Source organism: Dicentrarchus labrax, unplaced genomic scaffold (genome assembly GCF_905237075.1).
Source record: "Dicentrarchus labrax unplaced genomic scaffold, dlabrax2021, whole genome shotgun sequence".
NCBI lineage: Eukaryota > Metazoa > Chordata > Actinopteri > Moronidae > Dicentrarchus > Dicentrarchus labrax.
This window is the reverse complement of record NW_026136701.1, coordinates 10,560,064-10,575,976: the sequence shown is the minus strand read 5'-3', so window position 1 is coordinate 10,575,976 and position 15,913 is coordinate 10,560,064. Positions and strand designations below refer to the sequence as shown.

Genomic DNA, 15,913 nt, shown 5'->3' with positions numbered 1-15,913 from the left:
GGAGCACCAGGCTGCTACAGTAATCTACTTTACTTTGGGATTAGCAGCCTTCTGCAGGTGTCAGTCGCTGTCCCTCTGTCTGTCCAGCTCTGCCTTGACCTCACTCTACGACTTATTCACAGAGTCCTGCTTGTATGTGTTCTACATTTATAATCAGACCAATATTGTGAAACTAAACTGGGAACATTATAGTTGCAAAGCAATTAAAAGTTTTATTTATATCCTCAATGTCCATCGCCGAGTCTCCTGGATAATGTAAGGTAGACGGCCTCAACCACTGTTACTATGGAGAAGAAGCCGGTCGGAGGGGAGAATCAGCAGAATCACAGCAGCAACGTAAAAACATTAGTGCTGTCAGTTAAACGCGTTATTAACGGCGTTAACACAAACCCATTTTAACAGCGTCAATTTTTTAACGTTCTTTTTGGCCTAGCACACTTTGTAGTTTTTCTCACATGCTGTTGCAACAACTAGTAATGTTAGAAAAACTACAACACCACACCGGATCTAGCTAGACCGGAAACAAAACAACAGGCACGCCGCACACACTTGTTTAAGAGTAGTAGAAGTACGTTTTGAGAGGATGGCGAGCGCGAGACACCGAAATGGATGCCAATAATATTCTGAATGGAAAGTTTACTTTTAAAAAGTTGCCAAATGGTTCCATTGACAAGACCAAAGTGATCTGTGTGTTTTGTCGTTGTGAACTGAGCTATCATCGCAGCACGTCCAGTCTGAAATACCACTTGATGGCCAACCACACAGCTGATGCGAATTCTCCGCCCCTCGTCAAAGCCAGGCGACAATGGATGATTTTTCAATAAAAACATTTGCACAAAGCAAGCCGATCCACTTTTCCATGTTGATAAGAGCATTAAAATGAGAAAAAAAGAATGGGACAAAAAGAAATCAAGGAACATTTAGAATAGATAAAAATAAATTTTGAGTTAACTATGACATTAATGCGATTAATCGCAATTAAATATTTTAATCGTTTGCAGCACACAGATATCAGAGTGGTATCAATCTTTTCATCTTCTTAGAAAATGAATGTTTCCCTAAATGTCAATATTTTTCTTTAATGTGGTCAGTATTATTATTATTAGTATTTGACTACACTCTACTCTAGTGCTAAAACAATTAGTCAATGGAAAAAGAATTAATTGGCTTCATATTTAGTAAGTAATTTATTAAGGAATACGTTAATATTTGCTGGTTCAAACTGCTTAAATGTGAGGATTTGCTGCTTTTCTTTGTTTTATATCATCATAAATTCAATATCTTTGGTAAATGGACTGTAATTATACAGCGCCTTTCTAGTCTTTGACCACTCAAAGCGCTGTACACTACATGCCACACTCACCCATTCACACACATATGCTGATGCACAGCATCGAGAGCAATTTGTGGTTCAGTATCTCAGTAGCTGAAGGACACTTTGACATACAGCGGGAGGAGCCGGAGATCAAACCGCCAACCTTCTGATTAGGTGACAACCCCGCTCTACCTCCTGAGCCACAGCCGCCCCGGTTTTGGATCGTTATAGGGACAAACGCAGACTAATTAATCCCTAATTGAAGCCCTCAATTGTGTTGAAATGCAAGTATGAATGCTTTATGGGAATTTAAATGTAAAGATTTTGTGCTGATTATGTTAGTGATTGTTCTCTCTCCTACAAGTTAAGAAAAAGTCAACTCTAGCAGCGGCTAATTAGAGAGTCATTAACAGCACAAGCGCAGAGTGATGCGTTTCAATTTTGTGGTGCTCAGTCAAATGAAGCCAGGCCTCGCTCTAATGAGATGGGAGCTGTTCCAAACAAGAAAACTGAGTCAAACTCAACGCAACAAAAGGAAGCGCCTCATACATTAAAACTGCTTATGTGCTCTGGTGAGGGGAAAGGTCAAGCTGATGAACATCTCCTTCTGAAAACAAAAGACGTCAGCTCATTATACATCAACCCCACTGAAAACACCCTCATATGCCAGGCGATCTAATGTTGCCATGACAACTACAGAAGTACTTAGGGAACACACATCACACACACACACACACACACACACACACACACACACACACACACACACACACACACACACACACACACACACACACACACACACACACACACACACACACACACAGGCGTGCAGGCGACAGATTTCAGTAGGATGTAGGCCTACACGGAGGATGTCTTCATTGTAAGCATTGAGAGTGAGAGGGGAGGATATGGAGAGCCAAATATAGGAACAGAATAATGAGCTTCTTATCATCTGCTCCATCGTTTCCATATCTCCACTGCTTTCCTCATCGCTCCATCTCCCTGTCATTTTTCCTCTCCTCCCTCCCCCTTGAACGGACCAAATATTTCCCTAGGGCCACTCGCCTGTACAAAAGAGATATATTACACCAGGAATTTTCGATTATGTGACGGCAACAAGCTTTTCCTCCAAAGAGAAAAAATAATCCATACAGGTACCGACAGGATATTGGACAATTTCCTCACCTCAACCACTGAATACCTGTCTGTCAGATCATAGCAGTTCAGCCATCAGTACAGTTGTGACTTTGAGCACTATATTTTAAACTTTGTAATTAAATCTTTGTACTTTAGAATTGGCAACTAATCCTCCAACCATAGATAAAAGCAAAATGTCTTGTGTGATTTAGCTTTTTAACTTGTTCAAGCAAAAAAGAAAGAAACTTTGAGGCTTTTTGATGTTAACACAAGAGACTCAAAGCTCTCTTTAAAGTTTTAAGATGAACAGGAGCATATCAACCACAGACACAAACACAAAGAAAAAAACTGTAAGCAGCGTAAGCAAACATTTATTATTTATTTCTATTTTTTACAACAAATTGACCATTTTGTTTCTAAAATGTCAAAATTGTGAAAATGTCCATTACAGATTCCCAGAGCCTGAAGGTGTTGTCTGGAAATTGCTTTCTTTGTCTGACCAACATTCCCAAATGAAAGATATCCAGTTTACTATCATATAAAACACATAAAAGCAGAAATTCTTCCAACAAATATTTGGCATTTCTGCTTCAAAATTGGCTCAAACGATTATAAAAATAATATCAACAGAAAATTGATTTGCAGGCTAGCTCACCTGTTAGAGCACACGCCCAAGGTGGTCCTTAGCACAGTGGCCCAGATTCAATTCCAGCCTGTGGCCCTTTGTTGCGTGTCACCTCCCCCCTCTCTCACCGCCTTTCCTGTCTATCTTTACCAGCCCTGTCAAATAAAAGGCATAAAAATATCTTAAAAAAGAAATTTGCTGTCTGTTCTTTGCTTTCCCCTGTCTCTCTTTCTCACACACCAACACACAAACGCACACACACACTGAAAGTTGGACATACAGACTCTCCAGTTTCACAGCCACCTCCAGTTTCTTTGACTAATTCAAGGCGATCTGTCAGATCTGTTACAGACGCAGATAAACCAGCTCGGAGGCTGAAATCCTGAAGCAAACTGATGCTTTTCGTATCACACTGCAACACAACATGTTGAACAAATTGTCTGCAGCTGTCATTTGAATACAAACACCTGTTGGTTTCCGACCAAAGGGGCTATGGAAAGGAAGATGACAAACAGCTGGCTCACATATGTCTGTCTCTCTGAATGCCAGTCTGTCTTCATGTCTCTGTATCGGTCTCATATCCTGCATCTGCCCACATATCTGCCAACAGCCTCATCTGTCTGTCTAAAACTGGCAGATTTCGGTCTTCATTGTACAGAAACATCTGTCCTGTTCTTTATTTCTTGTCTGACCCAGATCCTCGCTTAATGAAAAACAAAAATGAATGACTGGATAAATAAATTATAAGTGGGGGGATGCTCTCTATAATATGTGAACCTGATGCCCTTTTCATCTCTTGCAATGGCTTTTACTCGTCTCTCTGTCACTCACATACAAACAAGCAGAGCTAGTGTGTTTTTACTCCTCTCACTTTCTCTTTCCCCCCTCTCTCTTGCACACACACACATACACACACAAACTGTGTTACACACAGAATCATTTCAGTAGTAAAGCACAAAGCGCTGACTAGATGACATAGTGCTTCTGTTCTGAGTGCCCTCTAAGAGCTGCAGTACTCTGAAGTTTGGTGTGTGCTCAAAGGCTGTCGAACTAGGTGGGTGCTAATGCCACACTGGAGGTCTTTCCTCTTACGACAGGAGGTGACTGAAGATGAGATGACACTGGAAATAATTCTGGTGGTGAAATCCGAAATAAAGACATCACAGGCTCCAGCTGCGCTCAACGCATCGCTAATAATATGGGAGGAAGAAGATCATTTGGAATAAATTTTAGTACCATTTTACCGCAACAAAAACAGCTGACAAGGAAATTGTATGTTCATTCCTTTAACCAAACAATGGGATGGAGAGAGAATCCCCTTCTTTAGCAACATATGAGGAGGTAAATGTGTGCTGGTTAGATCAACCATCTATATATCTATGCTGTTTGAAAAGCAACAAATTACAATATAAAAGTATTGTGTGAGAAAGGTATTTCAAACGATACATTTAGGAGTATCCTGTATTCTAAATATTCAGGACTAATGGAATTATGCTGTGGCTCAGGAGGTAGAGCGGGCTGTCCACTAATTGGAGGGTTGGGGGTTCAAACCCCGGCTCCTCCTGCTGCATGTTGAAGTGTCCTCGAGCAACATACTGAACCCCAAATTGCTCCTGATGCTGTGAATGTGTATGAATGAATTGCTTTCCGTTTGTGATTGCCTTTCATCACTGTGTGAATGTGGCATGTAGTGTACGGCACCTTGAGTGGTGTTATCGTTATCTGATATTTTGAACTCTCAAATACTGATGGCGATATCGGCCTCAAACATCCAGTATCACTCAGGCTCCTCTAGTACAGGTACAGGTACAGACCCGCTGCTTTCTACTTTTAATCAATGATTTAGTTAAAAACGTATCATCATTTCATTGTGTGAAAAGGGTTCGCTCATAGTGACGAACAAAGAATTAGCATGCATCTCTGCAGTTCCCTCCAGCTCTATGGAGCGTCTCAGCTTCTTTAATGTCTCAGCAACTTTATTTTTTCGGTTTAGTCTTGTTGCTCTCATCGACCACTTTTCAGCCACAACAAGCAGCTGTTTTCAGTGAATAGCTCGAAAAACCCACAGTACACTACCTGCTCTGCACCGAATGGCAGACTGACACACAGAGAGAAAGCGGAGCATTTAGCAGCTAAAGCGACTGAGCTAAAAGAGACCGAATATTGGTCTAAACAAGCGACTGTTTGCTAAGGTCTCTATTTATCAGTGACAGTCCCCAAAAGCCTCTCAAAAAACATGTTATTGCAGGTTTAATGAGACAGTGGCCATGATGAATCAGGCCAATACATCTCACAATGATCCTTCCAGATTTACCTGAAAGGTGCATATGTACAGAGAACACTATCTGCAGTTAGGTTTAGCGTGGTGTTAAAGCTCAGTGATGTATAAAACAACAGCAGTCTTTGCAGATTTTGTGCATTCAGGGAGCTGACTTAAGAGCTAGGGTTTGTCTCCTAGAATAAAAACATTACAATTGATTAATAATCTTACAATAATCTTCTCACAATTGGTCCATCTAGCTAAATAAGCAGCAAGTAGCTCAATAGTAAAAGAGGAAATTAATCACACTTTGTCCACATGACTCACATGAAGTTCAGACTGGAGTCCTTCACACATTGTGGCAATCAAAGCCCAATGCAGGGCTTGTTTTCCCACTATATTTACTGCCTGTGAGAACACGCCAATTTCCATTTCCTTTCAACTCTACTGCCAGCTTAAATCGTTCCATTTGTGTGAGAGAGAGAGATGGGGGGTGGATATTTTACAAGTACTGGTTGACATTTTCATTATAACTGTTACTTTCCTCTTTCTAGGTATACAAATATCCACCAACTCAGGTTTGGAAAAAAAAAAGGAAAACGGTGTCAAAAGCCCTCCATCACATTGGAAATAAAGCTAATCAGGAACCTCAGTGAGATACAGCACTGAGGACACTCTGAGACACTTTAAAGGCTTTCTGACAGACTGCAGGCTACACTTGAGTGGTTTATTCATTTCAATCCTTCGTTAATATACAGCATACATAAATAAACATAAAGTAAAACCAATAAATAAACACATTATTTCCACCACCACTTCCTGCCTTCCATGGGCTTCTCAACATACATACACACATAAACATAAATATTCATAATCACACAGCTTCTGAATGACATTATAAGCCCGTCCAGTGCGATGACTGTCTGGAGTTGGCTGATGAACAGTGATTGCTATTATGTGATTAAGTGATTACTAACTGTTAACCAATTCTCTCTCTCTCTCTCTCTCATACACACACGTGTGCAAAGTGGGCTCCACTCCTCTCAGACTGGTGACACACCTCATCAAACTGTGGTCTGTCATAAGTGGTGCTGACACATGTGTTTGTGTGTCTTTGAGTGTGTGTCTGTGCCCGTAATCATAGCCGTGTGTGTGTGTGTGTGTGTGTGTGTGTGTGTGTGTGTGTGTGTGTGTCACTGTCTGTGCGGCGGCAGCGTGCCTCCACAGCATGTGGTGGTGGTGGTGGTGGTGGTCTGGTTTCCGCTCAGAGGGCTGTGAAGCGGCCTGTTGAAAGCTCACACATGGTGGAGGTCGAGAGGAGCCTGATCTCCTGACGTGACCGCAGCACGAAAAAAAGGCTGGACAACAGAAGATCCCGGTCTGCCACGGATATTTAACAGTGATGAGATAGTTAGCGAAGACTTTGGTCGTGTTGTCATGGAAATGAGCTGGTCTTTAGTGTCTGGATCTTCAGGACAACTCAAGACAGTCGTGTGATTACAGAGTGGGTGGAGTGAAATACTGTGTATTGACAATAAAACATCATATACATTAAATTTGGGTTTAATTACCTTTAACAGCCATCTTTGGCTGATGTGAGGAGTCCCTACTTTCAGGTACTTTTGTATTATGAAGCGCTAAGTCAGATTTATCGGAAAGGTTTCAATGTTGTAATTATGACTTTGAGGTTTTTCATGGAGAAACTGTGACAAGGTGCGATGAAGCTTTTCCTGGGGGTGATGGATGCGCAGCAACTTACAATGACACCCAAATTTACATTTCTGTGATCCAGTGAGCCAGTATCTATCTAACTAGTTGTTAAGCTATGATCTCACAGTAATAAATGCTAATGTGAACGGTAGCCTGAGGGACCATTTTCAACTCTTGATCTCAGTTCATCGACAGTATGTGAGCATTATGAATTTATAAAACACAGTACGTACACCTAACTGTACCAATGAATCATTTATATTATCTTGCTATTTTCTATTCTGGGACTAAACGTGTGCCCGTTGTGTTTAAATTCCCCACCCTCGCTTCTCACCTTTACAGAGACATCACCATCTGCAGTGACACACTCCACTGTACTCCCTCTTCTCTTACACTAACCATTTAGGTCTTTTATTTTTCACCCACATTTCCTTACACCTCTCTCCTCTCTTCTCACCTCCATCCTTCACCAGCCTCCCTGTCTGAAATGACTCATTACAATAGAGTGCAAGCCTCCTCCAAAATGCAAACCTCTTTTCCTCTCACCTCCCAGTCTGTCTCGGTTGCTTCCTTCTCACCTCCTTTTCACCTGTCTTCTTACTCTCTCTCTCTCTCTCTCACTCTCTCACATACACACACACACCTCTCTCTTGACTTCCCAGTTCCTCTTTCAGTCCCTCTCACCCTCTCGTACACTCGCTCCTCCATTTTTCCTTCTACCATATCCATCTCATCCACCTTTTATTCCTCCCCCTAATTTCCTATCTTCCTCCTTTCTCACTGCTTCTGCTTCCATCCCTCTTTTAGCTCTAATTAGGGTTTTGTGTTTCTGCATAGTTCTGTTCATGCACTGCCTTCCTTCCTCACCAGCTATCTCCAGGCAAAAAGGGTGACTCCTACCTCCCGTCTCCTCTTGACTCAATGGTGTCCATCATAGAGTCAATGAGTAACACTTCTGTTCATCCCTGCCATGACATGAAAAAACCCATTCAAGCCCCCAGACTGCTAGATAGAAACCCCCCCCCCAAGACCCCTTGACTAATCTGCCGGGCTCATGTCCATCATTTGCTCACAATTAAACTGTAGTGAGCAAAAAGAACCAGCTGCAAGCCAAAACCAGCTGTGCTATTATTATCCCCCTGCTGTGTGAGTGTGTGAGTGTTTGTGTGTGTGAGTGAGAGTGTGAGTTCGGCGATTTTTGTGCTTATACCTTTGCTTAAGACTATATTAACTTTTCCCAAATTGGAAGCTTTTGATCATTTTCTGGCCTTCCTCCCTCATTTTAAGTGTGTGTGTGAGTGAGTGTGTGTGTGAGAGAGAGAGAGAGAGAGAGAGAGAGAGAGAGAGAGAGTATGGAGACCTATCTCCATAATTAGGGCAGACCAGCCACACATGGGTCTCCCCTGACACTTCCCCTCCAAGATCTAAATATTCATGAGACTCTAAACGCTTTCATGAGCTCTGTAATTATGGCCAGAAAATAGACGGAGAGAGACAAAGAGAGAGAGTGGGAGGCAGAGAAGGAAATGCCCTCACACTTTTTAAAAACACAGGCAGTCCCACAGTATTAGCAGATAATATCAACAGTGTTGCGCAGTTCAGCCATACAAGCCATTATTTTTGTCGCTGCAACATAATTGCAATAAAAGCAAAACTTTGCCTTAGTTGTTTTTGTTTTTCGCAATTGCTGCTCTGAGAGTTGCTCAATCTGATACGGAGAGCTCACTTCAAGCGTGAACGATGCTATATGATGTTGAACTGATAATAGGTGGGTGGATATATGGAGCTGTACAGCCACAGCGGCAATTCTCTTCGACAGCTGTGGACAGAAATTGCTTAGACTCAACAGTGCGAGGAGTCAAAATCAATAATCAGTTATGGCAGTAGGGTGGGTAAAAATATCGATATGGCAATATATCGCGATACTTTGCCGCCCGATACAATATCGATTTTTCAACTTTTAAGAATAATGATTTATGTTTAGATGCGTTGTGAATACAGTACGACTTCCGTACCTCCACTCTGGTAGATGGCGCCGAAGAGCGACTCTGCTGTGCGGCGCATGTATTTCTGTATTAGCGAGAGTGGCTGAGGTCTTTCCAAAATGGCTATCAAAAAAACAACACCTAAGGAGTTTAAAGCCGACGTTTGACTTTGGATTCCAAGTTAAAAAAGAGAGTAAGAACAATGAGTTGGATAAAGATAATGCCGTTGGTAAGCCTTGTCTCGCTGCCGTGAAATATTGTGGGAACACGACGAACTTGCAAGTTCACCTAGCAAGACACCACGCCGAGATATTAATACACCGAGCTAAACGGGGGGGGGGCACTTACGACTCGCAAAACAAAGATGGCTGCGCCCATATTGAGATGTATTTTCTTTGTATTTGTACTATGTTGGTCGTTTTAATGTCGATTTATTTTAAATGCTCTTACACACTTGTTTACATTGCTGCTTTAGTCCGGTCACCAATTTATGCATTGCACGGTGTTGCTGTGCGTGCAATACAAGTAAAGTTTTGTTTTCGAGCTGGTTTGCTAAATAGGCTAATGTAGCTAACAATAACACTAGCCTGCCACTGCCCCTGGTGGTCCCTGGTGGCCCCTGGTGGCTCGAGACCAACGCCACAGCACTTGTTGAAATTGAAATAGGCGAAAATGGCAAAATATTTTTGAAATGTAAGACTTGCAATAACGGAATTACTTGAAATGTTCGTGTTTCAGTAGAAAAACATTATTATTTCACATTGAGCTTGTTTAGATGAGCCACAAACAATAACAACACAGCTGCTGCACTGGTGGCGTCCATGTTCTGTTAAATTCATAAAAGGAAATTAATAATTAATAAATTAATAAAATGAAGAGGCGGTTTTGAATGAAATAGCTTTGACTCAATTTGTCCCCTGATCAATATCATCTGATGTGCATATACAGGTACTTGTGTTTTCATCTCTACGATATCGTGGTACGTATCGTATCGTGACCAAAGTATCGTGGTACGTATCGTATCGTGAGGTTCTTGCCAATGCTCACCCCTATACGGCAGCACTTATTTTTGTGACGACTTAAAAAAAAACACATTCCGTTTACTCCCATTTGGGTTTGAGTATTTGCCAAGCTGGGCGAAAAAACAAAAATGCACAAAGGCTGACATCGAGAGTCGACCTGCGGGTGACTGATCTCATCTGGCTCATCCAGGTACGTTCAGTAAAAACATCTCCCCACATGATTTAGTGAGTGGTCCACCTTGTCATCATCCAGTCATATGCTACTGACTTGTCTTTCATTCTACATCTATATTCGTAACAAACTCTCTCAGTATGTTTCAAACAAGTCTGTATGTTGTGTCGAGTACTGTTTCTTTAATGCTTTACAAGTGTAGCATATTTAAAACATGATCATAATACTGGTGGTATCCATCTTAACATTTAACATTACTGTGCTGTCATATTTTGGCCCCATTTCCCAGCCCTAAGGCTGTGTAACGGTCAAAACTGTGTCATTGATGGGGTTTCCCACAAGTGTCACAGCACTGGGTTCATTCCATTCCCTTTAAAGCCTGAGGACAAATCTAATAACACATCTAATATTAGTGCGAATATGATGTGTGGTAAACAGGCCTCTGAGTGCTGTCTGGTCTATTTTTGGGTTTATAAGTAAATAGTTGGAGAAGTCAGCCAGGATTCTCGTTACAAAAACACTCTGAGATGATACGTGAGAAGACTTCAAGGCTTTTAAAGAGAGTCTCTGGCAGGAAATTGTATTGTCTTCCCTTTAGTAAAACAAAAATGGATGCAACATCAAACCAGACAATTGTTGTTCACCAAGAGCATATCAGAGCAGTTAATGCACCCTGTTAGTTTTCATTCCATCACACTTTCCTCACAATGATCTGAAGTTATTCGCTCTAGACGATATGATCACATGCCTGTTTTACATTCCAGGATGAGCCAATTGATTTTTTCCAACTGGAAAAGCCATCAGATAGTCTCATGGAAGCCATGGAATCACAGGCAGCGTGAGGAAGCGGATTCAGAGCTGATTGACACAGAGAAAAAAGAGCAAAGAAACATTTCAGTACAGAGGAAAAACACACGCACACACACACACACACACACACACACACACACACACATATATACACAAACACACACGCGAACATGCGGACATTGTATCGCCACAAAATGACAAACGAGCGAGGGCCCAGCACCTCAGACACTGCTGTCATTTATATGCAAATGAGCACACCACCACTCTCTCCACGCAGCCCTCTTTTCTCAGAAACCAACAAATAGAGCAAACTTCCAATCAGATCAGACAAGATGTCAGACGAGATAATTGGTAACAACAGGAAGTCAAACGATACGTGACAAGACGAGACACGTAGAGGTGAAATGAGCTGAGATGATGGGTTTTACGAGGAGTGGACATTAGCTGTAAATAAGGTCTGTTTGTCACAACACTAATGATTTCACGTCCCCTGTTGTCTCCCCAAGGGCTCCAACCCCACTGCTGGCTTGTCAGGCCGTGTTCCCTGTGAAGAGGACTTTGGTTAATGACTCACTTCTGCAATCCTTCCTCAACAAACTGACGCATATCACGCAGGATGACAACGAGATGACAAGCAGCATCAACCTCGCCCCGATGAGCTGATGACCAAGCTAAAACCCAAGGAGATTCACCGGTAAAGATGCCCACAGTGGCCGATTTTTGGGAACACGTGACTTTCCGAATTAACTTCTGCCACTCACTGTATTGACAGGCACCATGAGGAAATCTGCCCATATTACTGTAAAGTGCACTATTGCTTGAGTCACGCTGTCATTGCATTGGCCTCCGTTCACCAGTGCATCAGCGGGCATAAAACACTGCCTACACGCACACAAACACACAGAGGTGAACACACACAGGTTGTACACTACATTTAGACACTAAGCACCTGTCAAGGGCAGGAGGAACACATCGTCTTCCTGTTTGCCTCTCTCTGCAGCAGTTTACTGTCACTGACTTCAGAGTGCAGCAGTGCATGAGAGTGCTGTTTTCCTTGAGTGACATTTATGTATGTGTACTTAAGTGTGTGTGTGTGTGTAAGTGTGTGTGTGTGTGTGTGTGTGTGTGTGTGTGCGTGTGTACATTTTCTGTAAGCTCAGCAGTCTATCACTGACTTAACAAAGGGCTGCTGAATATAAATCCATTCCCACTCCATCTGCCAGTGTAAGATGCATACATTTACATGGTTGTCCGAGGACAGAAAGATATAAATGGCTACACCGTCAGCAAAATACGCGGATAGACCGACGGACAGACGGATAGAAAGACTGACAGACACTGACATACATCAATCTATCTATCTAGAGCTGAACCAATTAGTCAATCGACAGAAAATTAGTTCACAGCCATGCTAGCGGCTCTGTGAGGCTATACTTAGGCACGGTGGTGCAGTGAGCTGCATGCTAACATGCTCACAATGACAATATTAACATGCAGATGTTTAGCAGGTGTTTACCAAGTGTACTAACATTTGCTAATATTTAGCATTAAACACAGCAAAAGCAGGTGTAATTTGGTACTAATTATAGAGAAAATAGAGTCAGTGTTCAATTGGTACATTTCCAATTAATTAATTCCAATTAACTGGTGGCATGACCCAGAGACTCTTTCCATCAGGGCACAGGAGAACATGCAGAAAAGTTACATTTATTAAACACATATATGGAGCTTTAAGTTTCTAGGGATAAATGGGTAATGCATTATCATAGGAATGTATTTGTAATTTACAGACCCAGGTAGAGACTAGATGAAAAGTTAAAGGATCAGGCTATAATATATACAATATAATATATAAAATATAACTGCTAGTTTCAGCCCTAGTTCGATACATACATACATTTAAATCCTTTCAAAGCACCAATTTACACTTTGCTTATGCTTGCCAAAATGTGACTCTCACCAATAGAGATACAACACTCTGTGATCTATTTTGTGCCTTGATTTAGTCTAATTTGAAGCTTCACAGGTTCAGATCTTTGAGCCTGCTTCCTGACAGAGGCTGCTTCCTGTGGTACTCGGCTGTGGTGCACAACAAGCACAGTGGGGGAAGGCAGGGAAATAAAGTAATTAAAAATAATGATGGTTGACGGAAAGCAGCTCTCACCGACTACAAAATGTTGTCTGTTATGTCACCAAATTGCCTCGTGTGTCACTAAATGATGAGCATGCTGACACACTGGGCACTGACCAGAATGCAGATGAGAAAAATGCCCAGCAACTGGCAAGAAATGGACCTAAAATCTAATTACAGATTCTACTCTATGACCAAGATGTTGATTAATTGATGCGCAATAACACTGAGTCAACTCCTGGGCGGCTGTTGCCTTTGTGAACCACCCGAAAAAGTCGCCCATCTCAGCATCGCCGCATTAAAATTAGTATACTGACATCACTAGCGGCCGTAAGTACAGGGATTACTCCAACATGCTTCAGACAGAACTTCGACTATCTCAGTTTGAGGATTTTTACCAGTCTATACATAATGCCAGGCAGTATCTGTTCAGTTTAAGTAGCAGTGACAGGGTGTGATAAGACACAGCAGAGTTAAAAACCCTTATCTGGCCTACAAGCTGAATCCCATCTGCCTCTCTCCTCTCACTGACTCATAATGCTGCTTATTAGTCCCTCTAGTGAGTAAATGGGACAAGGGGAGATTTTTAAAAAGGGAGGGAAAAAGCAGGAAGTAAAGATAGAGCGGTAGCACATTAAAAAGGAGAAGGAGAGAGCTGAGCAAAGAATGTCCAACAAGAACTAGAAAAGGCTAAATTTTATGAGGAAAATTCAAGTGCGCTTGCTTATACTGACAACTGCAGGCGTAAACAGGTAAAAATGCTACAAGTGTATGGGTAAGAGTCAAAAGTTCAAGCTTTAGTCTGTCAGTGTGTGTGTCTTTACTGAAAGTAGCAGAATAAACACTGGAAGTGGGAGTTCTCTTAGCAGAAGAGTGAACAATTAAAGTATGTGAACTGCAGTTTAAAAAGTAAAAGATAAAAAGAAGCTGAAGTGTTCAGTTGAACTGAACTTAACTGTGCCCAAAGATAGTTGGGAAGAAGTGCACTGAAACTAGCAGAAGTCCAAGAGCTGAAGAGACAGCAATGTGAGGGTTACGAGGAAGATGCATGAAACATTATGTGCTGAGAGCATTAAAAAGACGCCGGTGAACTCCAGAGGAAGCAGAAGAAGAGTTGGGAAGTGTGGATAGAAGATGAAAAGCAACAAAGAGAGCGAGGCTTTGAGCGGAGATGCTGGTGAGCGGTCCGATCTCCCATAGTGACCGGCTGGTCAGATCCAGCAGACAGATAAATGACCCCCTGTCACCATTAAAGTGCCCCATCCCCTCCTCCTCCTCCTCCTCCTCCATTTCTCTATCGCGCCGTCTCTCTCCACCAAACAACCCCCCTCCTTTATCTCGACAGGTCATCCATCAACCGGCAGACTCCATCCACCCACACACACTTTTTAGCTCATTACTTGTTAGTAAACCCAATGAAGTGACGCTGCACCTGGCACATGTGAGGAGGGAGTACCCCCCTGGTCACCGGCTCTTGTCTCCCCTCCTCTCCTTACACTCTCATCCTTCCCTTCTCCTCTGCTCTTCTGTTACACTCCGGGTTCCTCTCCTCCGCTCCCCATCCATGTCACATTACCCATCTTAACTGAGTAAATGTCAAGGTGTAGCCACAGAGAGAACTGATCATAGAGCCTGTCTAGAGGAAAGGCACTGTCACTTTACACTAAAGCAACTAATGATATTAGAGTTACACCTGCTGTGGCACTTCCATTAGGATATTAGGTTTCTACACACAGCCAATGAACTGTGGTAAATTTAAAAAAAATGTAGAGACTGCATTCACTGCATTTACTTCATTTTAAAGCCATAAAAGGTTGGAAATCTATACTTATTCTGCTTATTCCACAGACACAGAATGCATGGTTTCCCCCGACACCACATTCAATACAGAGAGAGAGAGTCAACCTTTCCATCCCATTATGTAGGATGTAAGGTGAGGTGATGACCAGTGAGGTAAGGCCTTACCATGTGAAGTGCAGACAGACAGACAGACAGACAGACACACACACACACACACACACACACACACACACACACACACACACACACACACACACACATCCAGGTTCCCTGTGTGAGTATTTATGATCCAAGTTGTTGGTAAGAACTTTAGCACAAATAACACGGCAAGAGGCGATAAACTAAGATACAGAAAGAGAAGTCGTTTTTTCTCTGCGTTAAATTTAAACTCATACAATCAGTCAAAGGTCCAGTATGGGTTGAAGATACTTTTTTTTTTAAAAGAAAACATAACCTGGCGCTCCAGATCCAAATGTGGTCCGCTCGCACGATGTAAACAGAGAAACACTCACCGAACAGAAACTCAACTCGTCTCCAAACGACACTTTTCTTCCTCTGAGGATTAGCTCTGCGAGGTGAGTAAGAACCGTGGCCTCTCCTCTCCTCTTCTGGGGACAACAACGCTGTCGCAGCGCTGTTAGAGATGTTTCAGCGATGTAGCGACGGTTTCTTTGTTGCAGTAAACAGCAGCTCGATACATGCAAGCAGCCAGGGACCCGATGCTGAGTGTCCGTTTACTCCGCAGAACGGGCGCTGATTGGTCGCTTCTACCACAACACAACGTTCGGCTCGGACGCTATTGGTTCAGGCTCCAATGGTGCGTTCATAGGCTGCTCGTAAACTGGGGTCTCCCGTTGTAGCAATTTATAGAGCCGTACACATATGATACCGCTACTACTACTGCTACTACTGTTGTTACTATCACTAATACTACTACTACTGT

At 42.4% G+C, this 15,913-nt stretch overlaps 1 protein-coding gene across 2 annotated transcripts in view; it reads right to left on the bottom strand.

The window, feature by feature from the left end:
* Positions 1–15,702, bottom strand: part of LOC127363664 (SPRY domain-containing SOCS box protein 4-like) — a 70,177-nt gene extending 54,475 nt beyond the window's left edge. The window contains exons 1-2 of one of the 2 annotated variants that reach the window (XM_051400449.1): positions 15,483–15,702; positions 3,111–3,235 (exon numbers count right to left, since the gene is read on the bottom strand). The gene's annotated coding sequence lies outside the window, so the exon portion shown is untranslated. The remainder of the gene's footprint in view (positions 1–3,110; positions 3,236–15,482) is intronic. The other variant, XM_051400418.1, reaches the window with a different exon arrangement.
* Positions 15,703–15,913: the final 211 nt, after the last annotated feature.